This window comes from Triticum dicoccoides, chromosome 6B (assembly GCF_002162155.2).
Source record: "Triticum dicoccoides isolate Atlit2015 ecotype Zavitan chromosome 6B, WEW_v2.0, whole genome shotgun sequence".
Classification (NCBI taxonomy): domain Eukaryota; kingdom Viridiplantae; phylum Streptophyta; class Magnoliopsida; order Poales; family Poaceae; genus Triticum; species Triticum dicoccoides.
Genome location: NC_041391.1, coordinates 425174632 through 425189508, shown reverse-complemented (window position 1 = coordinate 425189508; position 14877 = coordinate 425174632). Strand labels below are relative to the sequence as shown.

The 14877-nt window shown below is 43.9% G+C and overlaps 1 long non-coding RNA gene across 1 annotated transcript; it reads right to left on the bottom strand.

The window, feature by feature from the left end:
• Positions 1-571: 571 nt before the first annotated feature.
• On the bottom strand, positions 572-3970 carry LOC119325565. Its single transcript, XR_005157587.1, has 3 exons — positions 3418-3970; positions 2625-2694; positions 572-897 (listed from the first exon to the last, which is right to left on the bottom strand). It is a non-coding gene; the product is annotated as an uncharacterized LOC119325565 (long non-coding RNA).
• Positions 3971-14877: the final 10907 nt, after the last annotated feature.

Genomic DNA, 14877 nt, shown 5'->3' with positions numbered 1-14877 from the left:
TAAATGAATCTATCTATTATTATATATAAAAAGTACTTTACGGGCTAACCAGAAAAAAGAAATTAGTCTAGAAATTACCACAAAAATTAGAAACATCTGACCATTAATTTAGTAGTCCAAAAATTATGCCCATTAGATTAGATTTGACTTTAAAATTACCCACCATTGCCATTATGTTATAAGATATAGTGGGAAAAAACATCCCTCATGTCTACCTTTTTTTGCTTTAAAAAATCTTAACCTATCGAGGCCATCTTACGAACAAAAGAAGCGATCTAACAAAATCAGAAGAAACCTACGCTCAGGAACCCTAGCTTGCCTAAATCATCTTCACCGCCATTTCCTTGGCACAATACCAGACAATGGATCCAGGCTTCCACGCATACATGCTTCCTCCTCTTAGGTTAGCAATCTAGGCTTCCACCCCTACGTCTTTCCTCCTATCCCAGGTCTTTTTTTTACTCAAGCAAATAGGACCAGAAGGCACATGTCGCCCCTCCAAGGTGGCTCACACAACAATATGCAATATGGGCAACGGCCCAAGCCAAGATAGGTATGTTAATCGCTTCTCCCAAACAATCCAATCCTACACTGATCATTTGCATGTATTCTCTTTTGTTTTTGTTCCCAATACCATATACACTAATCTCACGATCAGTCTTACGGCTCCTCACATATTCTTTACACCAATCTCACAATCAATTGCGTGATGCCGTAGACAAACTCATGATAGGTTAGACTTGTACCCATCATGATGTTGCTATTACAGTATTACTCAAAATTAATGAACACCACCATGATGGCTTGCCCTCAAAGAAGTAAAGGAACTCTCACAAGCAAGTTCCCCCAATATCCTCAACTGCGCCATCGGTCGAGCGAGCCTCCAGTAAGTACCATCTGCACAGATTGTGTAGAAATGACATATAGTTTAATCTTTTCTCAATAGCACTAACATAAACAAAAGGTATGACAACACAATCAAATAAGCTTTTCATTCATGTCCTAAGTTCCCTTTGTGATTTTTAGGTGGTTATTGTACATCAACTTTGCATCCTAGATTGCAATCTTATCTTATTCTTACAGTTCAATCTGTTCTCAACAGCAAGAACAGAAATGATAGTACAATGCACACCTAAAAAATCTCTTATTTCTACTATGGTTTTTATGCTTATGCAGGGCAAATAATACAACAGAGATAGCTAGAGATGTAAGACTATATAGGAAAAGAAAAATACAAAGAAAGAGCAATCCAGAACCAGTGACACAAAAACAAAATCAATAATCAGTCAGGCTGGTATGACTAAGAGGTAAGTAGCAAGAAAGTTCAATCAAGATCTACAATTTGGACATTCAAGAACCTGGTATTTCTTTTAGGGACGTGTAAACGACTAAAAATAACACAAAGTGTATGGTATAAAAAACAATGATAGAGAAAAAACCACCAAATATGTAAGTTCTATCAAGTTTGTTTCAGTACCAACAAGAACAACTAGACAATATGAATTTTAAACTGATGCTGAATTACGAAACTTGAACAGGACATTGGAGAGGGCAGATATGGAAATTTGGAACGTAAGAAACCCAGGTTGCAAGTGAGTGATGTGATGCAATTTTCTGGTACGAAGAAAGAACTTCAGGTAGAGCGAGAACATGCCATCTTTCAGATTATGCTACCAACAGGCAAGGTTGACTTGCCACTATTGAGAAAGCCACTGGATGCCACCAAATTGCTAAGGAAACACAATGGAAAGAGGTGCAAAAACTACATGAAAAATATTCAGATTGTACAAGTCCATGTTCGCTTTCATATCAACGGGAGGAAAGGTAGACACAAAAATAAACAATGGTTGTGGACCTTAAGGTATTTGGAATGAATGGCTAAAAATACCACAAAATAGGAACGCTACTACGTGAAGGTAAAGACGAAACAGAGACCACACAGTTATGCACCTATGACCCTACAAATGGGGTAAAATAGGATTTACGCGTCAACATCAGAATACACAAGGGAGTCAACAAATATTGCCGAGGGCCTTAAAAATATGTTGGATAGAGATAACAAAAGCACTAAGAATGGCAACTGAAGTCGCAGGCTTGATTGTGAATGAATAGAAAGGGATGTGATATCATTGTTCAGTACAAAGGCATAAGGCCGAGAAGAATATCAAAGAACCATTCATAATTCATGGCTATGCAGTGTCCATTATTATTCCCCTACAGAGAAGATATAGAGGAAATATACATTACATACTAAGATAAGGTGCAAAATGCAATAGAAAGCATGTAACAATTTTGTAAATACTATGAGAGTCATATGCAACACCATACTAATCAATCAAAACACTTCCTGGTATGTCAAAAGCTTAAACTGCAGTTCAATGTGGATGCCCTTGCATGCATTTTGCAGTACAAACTAGAGTGGATCAAAAGACACCAAGGAAACCTAAGAACGTAACTATATGCTAGCTTGCAAGAGACAATAGAAAGAGAAGATACAAGAGGTGAGCGGGTATGAAAGAGAATACTACTGCCATGTGCCATCCAGCTTCATAGATAGCCCAAGATACAAAGCACAAAACTACCAAGATGTTATGGCAATATGTCAGTGGGCTAGATACGCATACCTATTTGTGACATTCATGTTGAACGCAGCTTGGCCAGAGATACAAGCTGTGCTACAGGAAGTAGACCAAGCTGCATCAGAAAAACCGGATATTGTTGACCGAGTGTTCCACATAGTTCATGAGAGACATAAGAGAAAGGGGGTACTCAAAACACTTGCATGTAATAACATGCTGACTTGATCAGACCTGTTATTTTCTTTTCTATAGCAAATGAACTAATAACAAGGATAACCGTAAGTAGATGGAAAATTAGTACAGTGCGAACTATCCTCAAAATAAAATTGAATTTTCTATGCTAACATGATATGGTAGAACAAATATGATCTACTACTCCCACAAGTATTGGAAACATGCATCAACATTCGATGGAAATAGCTCAATAATACTAATTGTCGACACTACATATTATCTAATATTTTAACCTTATTCTATTGTAAGTACAAGTCAATAGTGACAACATCCACGGATCGTTATAGTTTATATGTAAAATGCAATAGCACCCATTTTCACATTCACTTATTAAAATTAAGTCTATCTTTAGTAGTAAAATTATAGCTTTTTGCGGAAAAAACTATAGCTAATTACAAATGAACTTTTTAATTTCTTATTATTTTAAAATATGAATGGGGGCAGGGGGCCTAACACTTCAGATGCCAGTTCCAAGTACGGAAAAAGTGTATGGGGGCATAAATAGATTTACATATTTCACTAACAAGTCGTACCTTAATGTACATTATATGAAACAACAAAAAATATACGAATATGAGATAGGCTGGAAAGAAGAAGGGGGGACCTGCAGGTGAAAAATGAGCCGCCGAAGTCAGGCTTCCACTGTGAGGATGAAGATGGCCTGCCGGGGCACCTCGCTCTGGGACGGCCACGATGCGATGGAAGACAACGCCGCCAGCATCCTCACAATCGAGGTGGATTCAAGCTGGATCTGCGAGACGAAATCAATGCCCACATCGGCTCCAAGGGCACCGACGACAGCGACACTTCAAGATCGACAAGCTCGACTCCTCCATTGCGCAGCTTCTCATCGAGCCCTGCTAACCCTCCATCGCCGTTCGGCCTAGCAGATCGAGGAGGCGTACAGGGAGCCAAATTAGGCGCACGAGATGGCGGCCCCGTGCGTGCAGGTGTGTAAGAGCAAGGTCACGGCAAGGAATCAAGAGGGGAAACTGAGGTGGTGTTGGGAATTAAATCCGCAGCGCTCAGGTTGAACGAAATTTGTACAGAGGGGATAGAACAAGATGAAAAGGGGAACAGGCACAAGCACCGTGGGAGACTGTTAGGTGTTTATTTCCTAAGCGGTGATACTGAATTTTTTTAGGAATGGTGAGACTGTGAGGTGTGTGAAGTGTGGGTGCAAGAGAAGTGATCTTATTGGGCTTCCACCAGAACAAATGTGTGCACGCTATCTAGACTTGCAACACCCACTTGGGCTTCCACCAGAAAAAAAAACATCTTTTCTAAAAACAAACAAAATATCCTACTATTAAACAGTGATTGCGTACAGTATTGTACACCCCCAAAAACAGGTGGAGTTCACATAAGTGCGCTCAGACTAAATTATAGTCTACTTTCTATGCTGAAAAATGTTCTGAACAAATCAAAATATATATTACATGATCATAAAGAAAACATATTAAACCCATACCAATCATTGATATTTGAAGTATGCATACAAAAATACAATTTCATGTCAAGTCGGTACAAACTATCAACAAGATCCTACAGCCACATCCAGCAAACCCAGGGGCTGGGGAGGTGCTCCCAAAGAATTCGATGAGAAAGTCTTCGCCCAATATTTCCAAAAAATGAAAGAGAAATTATTCTCATCTTATCATGAAAAAAAATACCAAACATATGTCTAAGGGTAAAATAAATTTACAACCATCACTTCACAAACAAACGATAAAAATGACAAATGATTATAAATGTCATCACACTTGGTTCCAAATCTTCTTTACACAAATAAAATAATCTGTTTTAACTATTAATCTTCAAAAAATTCTAGCCCGTGCATCGAGCGGGCCATGTTTAAAGACAAACACGCCTATATGTTTCTATATGTTAATTATGTGAAAACTCTCCTCTTTTGGCTAATATTATTATTACAAGTAGATAAATTGATGAAAAGAATTATGCTCATATAAAAATAATACATTAAGATACGATTGAAAACAAAGCCGAGGTGTCGATGTCGAGGGGGACACGAATTTTTAGTCCGGCTAGCTTTCAGAAAGTGACCGACACGTCCGGTTTAGGACTTTGGAACAACAACACCCCTAGAACCTCACACTCTCTTACGATTGATGTTGACTCATCATTTCCAAATGGATGATGAAAGCCAATGCAACATGATAAAAATGCCATAAAAATGATAAGAAACACAATTTGCTCAATGAGATTCATCGTAAAAGATACTATTACATGCATAATAAGCAGGTATATGATAAATGGATACATATATTTATATGTGAAATCAAACATACAGAAGAAGAACTATGTTCTCAAAACTCAAACATTTGTATATGCCATCACATACTCCCAATTTTTCTGTAGACAAATCAAATAATATGTTTCCATTATCAAACTTTCTAATGTTTAGCCCGCGCATCGAGCGGGCCACTTTGCTAGTTTGAAATAAAAATAAATAGAGACGTAGAAGGCGTAAAAAAGCTCAGGGCACCTCCACTCGTACCGCTTCACGCGCGTACTGAGTGGCTGACTAGCGGGCCCCGCTAGTCAGGCCAGAAGGAGGGGGAGAGGGAAACAGAGGGAGGCAGAGCTTCGCCGGAGCACACGCCGGCGACGAGGGTTCTTAGGGTCAAACGAGAGGGGGATCGAAGGAAAAGAAGATGGCGCACCTGCCCGTACCCGTAGCATGGCTAGAGGTGACCGGACGGCATCAGAAACGGCCTCTCCAGCGGAGGCAGAGGGCAGAGGTCATCGGAGACGAAGACGATGGCGGCTCGGGGCGGCTCCAGGGGCTCCAACAGGGCGGAACGGCTTCACCAAAGAGTGGCGGAGGCCCTGGCAGGGTTTCCCTGGCATGGGAGAGGTCGGAGCTGCAGGGACGATCCGGGGGATCACCAGCGAGCTCGGGCTTCGGGACGGCAGCCTGCGGCCTGCCCGGCCGGGCTGCGGCTTCTACTAGCTTGTGGAGGGTGTGGGAGTAGCTGCGGGTGCTCCAGGGGGGCTGGGGTGGCGGCATTTATAGGCGGGCGGCGAGAGGGGTTCGTGCTCCGCCGGAGGACACCTGTCCACGGCGCCCGGCGATGAACGGCGCCAGTGAGAGAGGGCGAAGAGGACGGAGATCACACGGAAACTATTGACGGGCGCGGACGAGCACAGGAGCGAGGGGGAAGACGACGAGCACAGTGTGCCACGCACTATGTCGTTGGCTGGACCGTGCCCATGCCCGCTGCGGCGAGATCCGGCAATGGCGAGCGCCAGGGTTAGTTAAGGGAGTGGAGACGGGGATGGTGGCGAGGCTTGGCATGCTCGGACAGGCTAGGCAGTGAGCACGCGCTCAATAGAGCGCTAGGCGGCACGTAGAGCACGTGTTTTGCATGCCAGCACGCCCGGAGGAACGCGGTCACCACGTGAACCGTGACATCAGGCCACCCTAAGCGCTAACTTGATGTCTGGCGTGTAGTCCTTGGTAGCTTGGAGTGTTAGCACGGTTGGGCTTGGATCCAGGTGAAGTAGAAATGGATTTGTATTGCTAGCAAGTTTTTGGACAGTAAATTTGGAGATTTACTGTGGTCAAACCATTGGGAGTTAAGGGCTGAGCTTTGGAGGCTTGCTTATACTTACTAAGGTAAATAGGAACAAGAAAAACCAGCTACAATGGAGCTAGTAAAATGGTAGTAGCTGTAGAAACTACCATTTCTGCCCAGAAATGAATTTATTTTCTGTAGCCAAAATATTCCAAAGAGTGATGAAATATTTTTGCTCAGAAAGGTGCCCTAGGGTTCCAAGAATAATTGGGATTTTTCTCAGGATTTTTGGGGCAAGAAAAATTAGGGTTGCTTTGGAGCACAAAGGGCTAGCTAGTGTTTTGGATGGCAAAATGAATATTTTTCATTTAAGAAAAATATTCCAAGCAATATTTTGAGTTGATCCAGAGGTGAAATGATGGTTTTGAGGAGGAGAGGGAGCACTTGGGTGAAAGTCAAGGGGTACCCAAGTGGTTAAGTCCAAATGAAGTGATTCAAAACTCCAAATTCAAAACCAACTCAACTGAAAACCAGGCAAAGAAAAGAGGGCAAAACCAGGCTGTCACAAACCTCCCCCACTTAGAATGAATCTCGTCCTTGAGATTCGGTTGCTTGGGAAAACCATTCTGGATAACATGCCCTTAGAAATTCATCTGATTCCCATGTTGATTCTGACTCTGTGTGATGCGTCCATTGGACTTTGTAAAACTTCCGTGCTTTACTACGAGTGGCTCTTTCCATTTGATCCAAAATTTTCACCGGCCTTTCTTCATACTTTAAGTCCTTTGCCAGCTCTATTTCTATCAAATCAGTCTTTTCCTCAGGTGGCGATATGCATCATCGTAATTGCGAAACATGGAACACGTTGTGCACGTCTGACAATTCGGGGGGTAACTCCAACTAATATGCCGCAGCACCCACTCGTGTCATAACGGGAAATGGACCAATAAATTTGGGTGCCAATTTTCCATGAGTTTGAAACCTCTTGATACCTTTCATAGGCGTGACTCGAAGATAGACATGTTCTCCGGGTTCAAAACTGATCTATCAGTGCTTTGCATCGTAATAACTTTTCTGTCGTGATTTGGCCAATTGCAATCTGTCTCGGATTTCCTTGACTTGCTTTTCGGCTTCTAGCATGAGATCCGTTCCAAAAATATGGCTATCTCTGGTTTGAGACCAATTCAATGGAGTGCGGCACTTACGGCCATACAAAGCTTCATATGGTGACATCTTTAAACTGGTATGGAAGCTATTGTTAAACGAGAACTCGGCATACGGCAAGCAATCTTCCCATTTTGGGCCTTAGGCCAAAGCACAGGCTCGCAGCATATCTTCGAGTATTTGATTTACTTGTTCTGTTTGTCCATCCATCTGAGGATGATAAGCGGTACTGTATTTCAATTTCGTCCCTAGGGCTTGATGGAGACGGGACCAAAAAGCAGAGGTAAAGTGTGAACCGCGGTCAGAAGTGATGGTTTGGGGAACTCCATGCAGACTGACTATTCTGGATACATACAGTTGTGCAAGCTCATCTACTCGATATGAGGTTCTGATCGGTAGGAAGTGGGCTACCTTGGTTAATGTATCCACTATGACCCAGATCGCATCATTAACTCGTCGGGTCTTAGGTAGTCCTGTGATGAAATCCATACAGACATCATCCCATTTCCATTGTGACACTGGCAGCGGTTGGAGAAGTCTGGCTGGCTTCTGATGTTCTGCCTTTACTTTGTTGCATATGTCGCAACAGGCCATGAAATAAGCAATGACTTTCTTCATTCCATCCACCAGAATATTTTTCGAAGGTCTTCGTACATTTTTGTACCTCCAGGGTGAATTGAATACGAGGATTCGTGGGCTTCTGACAGGGTCTTCTGCTTCAAATCTCCTTGATTAGGCACAGAAATCCTTCCTCTGAATCAGAGGGTACCGCACTGATCCTTTGAGAAATCGGAAAGCTTGACATGTTTCTGCAGATCGGCATCGCCTAGCTGGGCCTTGCGGATTTCTTCCTCAAGAGTAGGGGTAACATTTAGAATATTGGCAAGGCCAGCCTCAACTATGACCAGGTTGAGATGAGCAATCTCTTCTTTAAGTTTGGGAGGCAAAGATTCCAATATGACATTTAAACTGACGGGCTTTCGACTGAGCGCATCGGCAACCACGTTGGCCTTACCCGGATGGTAATTTATTCCAAGGTCATAATCCTTGACCAACTCAAGCCATCTTGGTTGATGGAGATTTAAATCCGGCTGAGTAAATATATATTTGAGGCTTTTGTGATCGGTAAAAATTTGGCACCTTTTTCCGATAAGGTAGTGTCTCCAAATTTTTAAAGCATGAACCACCGCGGCCAATTCCAAATCATGAGTGGGGTAATTCCCCTCGTGGGGTCGTAGCTGCAGTGAGGCATAAGCTACTACCTTGCCATCTTGCATAAGTACGCATCCCAGTCCTTGCCTGGAAGCATCCCAGTACACATCAAAGCTGCGGTAGATATTTGGAAGTGTTAATACTGGTGCAGTTGTCAGGCGTTTCTTTAACTCAGTGAAACTTTTCTCACAGTCCTCAGTCCATTCAAACTTCTTATCCTTTTTGAGCAGTTCTGTACTGGGTTTAGCAATCTTGGAAAACCCTTCAATGAAACGGCGGTAATATCCGGCTAATCCAAGAAAACTCCGGATCTGAGACACGGTTGCGGGTGGCAACCAATTGAGTACATCCTTTACTTTGCTTGGGTCCATGGCTATACCTTCGGCGGATAGCACATGCCCGAGGAATCCAACTTGCTTGAACCAGAACTCACATTTACTGAATTTGGCATATAGCTGATGCTCACGGAGTCGTTGTAACACTGCTCGGAGGTGTTCCTTATGCTCTTCTTCATTTCTTGAGTAAATGAGTATATCATCGATGAAGACTACCACGAACTTATCGAGGAAGTCCATGAAAACTTTATTCATCATGTGCATGAAGAAAGCAGGGGCGTTGGTGAGGCCAAAAGACATAACTGTATATTCATAGAGACCGTAGCGAGTGGTGAACGCGGTCTTGGGAATATCCTCCTTTTTAATTTTGAGCTGATAATATCCAGTCCGAAAATCAGTCTTGGAGAACACCTTGGCCCCACTGAGCTGGTCGAATCTTGGCAGAGGGTATTTGTTTTTGATTGTGACATCATTCAGCTGATGGTAATCCACACACATGTGGAGGCTGCCATCTTTCTTGTCCACGAAGATAGTAGGTGATCCCCATGGTGAGGAGCTGGGGCGGATATACCCTTTTTGGAGCATTTCATCAAGCTGTTTCTTTAGCTCCACTAATTCTGATGATGGCATTCGATAATACTTCTTGTGTAATGGTCTGGTTCCGGGCACAAGATCTATTGCAAACTCAAGCTCTCGATCAGGTGGCATGGCTGGCAGTTCTTCTGGGAATACATCAGGAAACTCGCTGACCACCGGAATTAACTCCATTTCAGCCATTGTTGTAAAGACTATTTCCTTAGAGGGTATGCTTCTACGAGCAATAAATTTTGTAGTTTGTCCCTCTTGGACAGTCAAGTTGACTTCTCGGGTCGCACAATTTATGCACACTTGATACTGAGTCAGCCAATTCATACCCAAGATAACATCCAACTTATTAGACTCAATAAGTATCAAAGAAGTTGGAAAACGGACTCCGTTGATTTGGACTTCCAAATTGCGGCAGACTAGATTGCTTCTGATTAGAGATCCCGGGGTTTGTACCAGCATATTCTTGCCCAAAAGAGAACAAGGAAATTTGTTTTGGGCAACAAAACTCCGAGAAATAAAAGAGTGGGAAGCCCCAGAGTCAAATAAAATTACTGCGGGTATGTTATTTACAGGGAACATACCAATGACGACTTCGGGGTTCAATTGGGCTTTATCGGCGGAAATGTGATGAACGTATCCCGTGATGTCGTGCTGATTTGGGCATTCCTCCAGATAATGGACTTGTGGCTTGAATGTAGCATCGGTCCGGTTGTTCTTGGGACACTGTTTGGCATAATGTCCGGTTTGTCCACAACTGTAACAAGAATTGTTGCGCAGACGATTCTCTAGAATTGGGTTGAGCACGTCATTCTTGACTTGGGTGGTGGCCTTTTAACATTTTGTTGCCAATTGGGCTTGTATGCTACCTGAGTCGGCTGCCTGGTATGAGCCTTCTACACTGGCTGCATATCCTTTCTTGGCTCAAACTTGCGCTTGTGATCGTTGTTGGCAGGCTTATTATCTGATACAAGCTTGTGTTCCCTTTCAGCAATGAAAGCCTTGTTCACCAGGGTTTGGAAGTCTGGGAAATCGAACATGCTGAGAGTACACCTGAGTTGCGGGTTTAACCCACCAAGAAACCTGTCAATCTTCCTTTCTTCAGTGGCCACGTCATATTGAGAGTAACGTGACAGATGATTGAATTTTTGCAAATATTCTCCCACAGACTGACTTCCTTGGAGGAGCGCGAGAAATTCATGTTGCTTAGTCTTCATAATTCCTGCAGGGATGTGATATTTCCGGAATCGTTCCTTGAATCTTGACCAGGTAATTTCTTCATCAGCAAACCACATCGCTTTTTCATTTTCCCACCATATGGCAGCAGTGCCTTCAAGATAATGTGTTACATATGGAACCTTATCCCCTTCATCAGTTCGAGCAACCTCAAGCTTATTTTCCATAGTTCTCAAACAATCATCTGCATCCAAGGGATCAATGGCCTGACTGAAACTGGGAGGCTTAGTCCTTTAGAAATCTGATAGCTTGGAGTGAGGACCGGGCTAATTTCCATTCTGTCCAACCACAGCTTGAATACTTCTTAGTATTTCCACTAGATCATTATTTCGTCTCTCCTCAAACATACGCAGAATTTGCTCGGTGGAGGGTGGATTTGGCGGTGGAGGCAGTGGTGGAACGTACGGCTCGGGTGATTGTCCTGCATGTCGTGCGGAACGACGAACAGGAGAACCCTCGCGAACGTTGCTACTGCAGCCTCCCCGCGTCATCCTAATATGATTTTTCCCAAGTCAACGCAACTGAGATGAGAAGCATTCAAAATAAACTGGGGAGAAGCCCACAACAAAAATCCGAGTAAAACCGAAATGGCGAAGAAAATACGGCGAATAAAATAAAGTTCCAACATAATTATACATAGACTCATACATGAAAGATAACAACATGCCAGGTCCAACTACCCTCATACAGGAAACATCATAACTCGTACAACTACATCCATACTCCATCCTGACGACTGCGAATACTCGAAAACTCTACTGCTCTGCTGGTGCTACGGGGTCCTCTCCTAAAGCGGACTCGGATCCTGAACCGACGTGGTTAACTGAGACCTTCGGGTTAAAAGTGACACGACGACGCTGCCTCGAGGGCTCTCCCTCTAGGGCGGGTGGAGAGTGAATCATCGGGGCTACAGGAGTGGCGAGGAGTGCAACCCACTTAGCAGGAGCACTAAGTGGACTCACAGTCGCGGTGCCCAAGCTACTCGGAGGAGTAACCGGGGAAACAGGGGATCTAGAACTGGCAGGAATATAGGGAGTAAATCCTACAGATGGTGGAGTAGTGGCTGAGCTAGCAAAGACTAAAGCAGAGGATAAAGCAGTACGGGCATGACTCAGCTCACGAGCCAACTCGTCGATTAGAAGATAGCTAGCAGTGATATAGCGAGAAAGGTGACTAGCTACACTATTAGACTCCGGATCAATGACACGGAAACGGACACGACCATTATCGTGGAGAGAAGGATAGTAGTGGAAACCTGGGTGGTTCTGCATCCGGACCTCGTTGTAACGGAGCTCAATGAGTACCTCGAATGCAGCAAACTCGATAGCCTGAAAAGCGGTAGAAGCGTAGCCGCTTCAAGAGGTACGAATGTAAGTGCTGGAATCAGAACTGGTGCGCAGAGTAACCATGGCGTGATACTCATACACTGAGTCAGCTAGACGCTCCCGGTACACACGATAGATTGGATCATCACCGTGGGGGTACAGCTGACGCCACACGTTATGAAGGAGATGCAGCGACATGTACGACATCAGCTGCAACTGGCACGGATACAGCACCGGAGCCATCTACACTCACAACCATTAGCAAGTTAGCATAAAAATAAAAATCAGTGCATGCAATGCAACAACCAGCTACAAATGTTACCGACACTCAGCTACAACTCGTATCTAACGTCCAGTTAACTCGGCTTACTCTAGCATGGCCTACAGTTAGCGCGGCTCTTATACCAAGCGTTGTGGCACCCTGGCTCAGAGCGACCGGTTCACCCTGCATTGCCAGCCCAGAGACCTTGTCTTCTGGCAACACACAACAACTTGGTACAGAAAAACATCCGCTTTATTCATGCTAGCGGAGCATAGTTCATATTACAACAGTTAGCGAGGCCAAGCGGCACACACGGTGCGGCTGAACAATATGTACATTATTTAGTAAACATAAAGGGGCCTCGATCATGACAACTACGCGGCAGCGGAACAATGTCGTAGCGGGACTCCATAGCACAGGGACACCGATGTGGACACGATCTAGACTCGGACAACACTCCTTTCCAACGAGACTTTCCTGAAATGTGGCATGACACGCCAGGTCAGTACATTGAATGTACTTGCAAGCTCACAACAAGCATAAACATAATGACAAACAATATCATGATATTTAACCATTTTTAAAAATGCAACCACATATCCAACATGCTGTGACTATGCTCAAGTGTTACTCGTCCCTTGGACTGGCTTACCGGACGTGATCATTTCCTTACCACAAACGTGATGATCTCAAAAACAAACTCGTGATCCTTACGGCGATCACAACCCGACCAATACATGGCCCGTGATCCTTACGGCAATCACAACCCGACCAATACATGGCCTGTGATCCTTACAGCGATCACAACCCGACCAATAAATGGCCCGTGATCCTTACGGCGATCACAACCCGATCAATAAATGGCCCGTGATCCTTACGGCGATCACAACCCGACCACACTTGGTCCAACTCGATACGATGGCCTTACTGCCATCCTTAGTGCAAACTTAGTGTGCAAATTTATTAAGTGTTGACCCATGGTGTACCCTACTTTCGAGCGTGTCCGTAACCGTGGACTCGGCTATCGATAGATTAATACACTCTGCACAGGTAGCACACTGGACCCACACTACGGAACCCATGGCCTCAGACTCCCATTTGGGTGGACCAATGGCATTCCGACGAAACCACTTCATGGTCATGACACTCTCCCGGCCACTCCGACTCAATCCCCATCGGGCTAGTCCTGGGTGGCTCCGTGTCTACCTCAAGACACCTCGACCACCGTCGTGGCCACGATCTACTCTGGGACCTGGTACCAAAAACTTAACTTAACAACGGGCTCACGAGGTTATGCCTGCTTACCGGGCCAGGGTACAGCACGCCCATAACCTTCCCTAGATGGAGGCACCGACCAGAGGAACGACAATGAAATGCATTAAGGCCGTCCCATACCAGCAAATGTGGTTGCACTGGGAAAAACTAGTTTCAGCGGCACCATGACCCGGTCAACAACATATTCAAGTTGAGTTACTTATCAGGTTCAACTTAGGGTAAAAATAACCGGTGTCATAATGCCATGTCATGCATCACCAACATATGCATCACATATCCATGAAAATAACTAAGTCAACTACGCTCCCACGGAGCCATCATCATCTCATGATACTTCTTTGGTTAAGATCCAACCTCACTTAAACCAGAATAATTTCTAGCAATCTCATCATTTTTCATCATGCAAGAATAATAATTAAACCGATTATTAATCTCCATGACCATACAATTCTATCATTTCTCATAACTAAGTTCTTGTTAGCTTATCAACAAGATTCACTTCAAACTTTCTGTAAATCAAGCATTTTAACATGACAAGCATCTAACAGAATATAATTATCATAATAATAATTTAAATGCATGGATAATCATAAGGTCAAGTAAGAAAATCACAAATATTGAAGTGGCACTATGAAAATATTGTTGTGGCTTGCCTTAGTGCTGATGAGGTTCACAAATCTCCTGGTGATCCTCAAGACAAGCTTGCTCTTCTGAAAATAAATAAAACAACAAAAAGAAAACATCAAGAAACCTTCTGAAAATTACCAGAAAATCTAGACAGCAAGGGAAAATCCCATATTTTGGGTGTTTTAGATTTTTGGACAAAGAACACAATGCAAAAAGAATCAATGCATTTGGACTTATAGATAAAAAGTTATGGTTGTTTGAAGTTTCCTGGATTTAAATGAATTTGAAATAAAAATAAACAGACTGGGGGGTGACGTCGAAGGCGTAACAACCCAGGGTGCCTTCACTCGTATCACTTCGCGCGCGTACTGAGTGGCTGACTAGCGGGCCCAGCTAGTCAGGCTAGAAGGAGGGGGAGAGGGAAACAGAGGGAGGCGGAGCTTCGTCGGAGCACACACCGGCGACGAGGGTTCTTGGGGTCAAACGAGAGGGGGGAATCGAAGG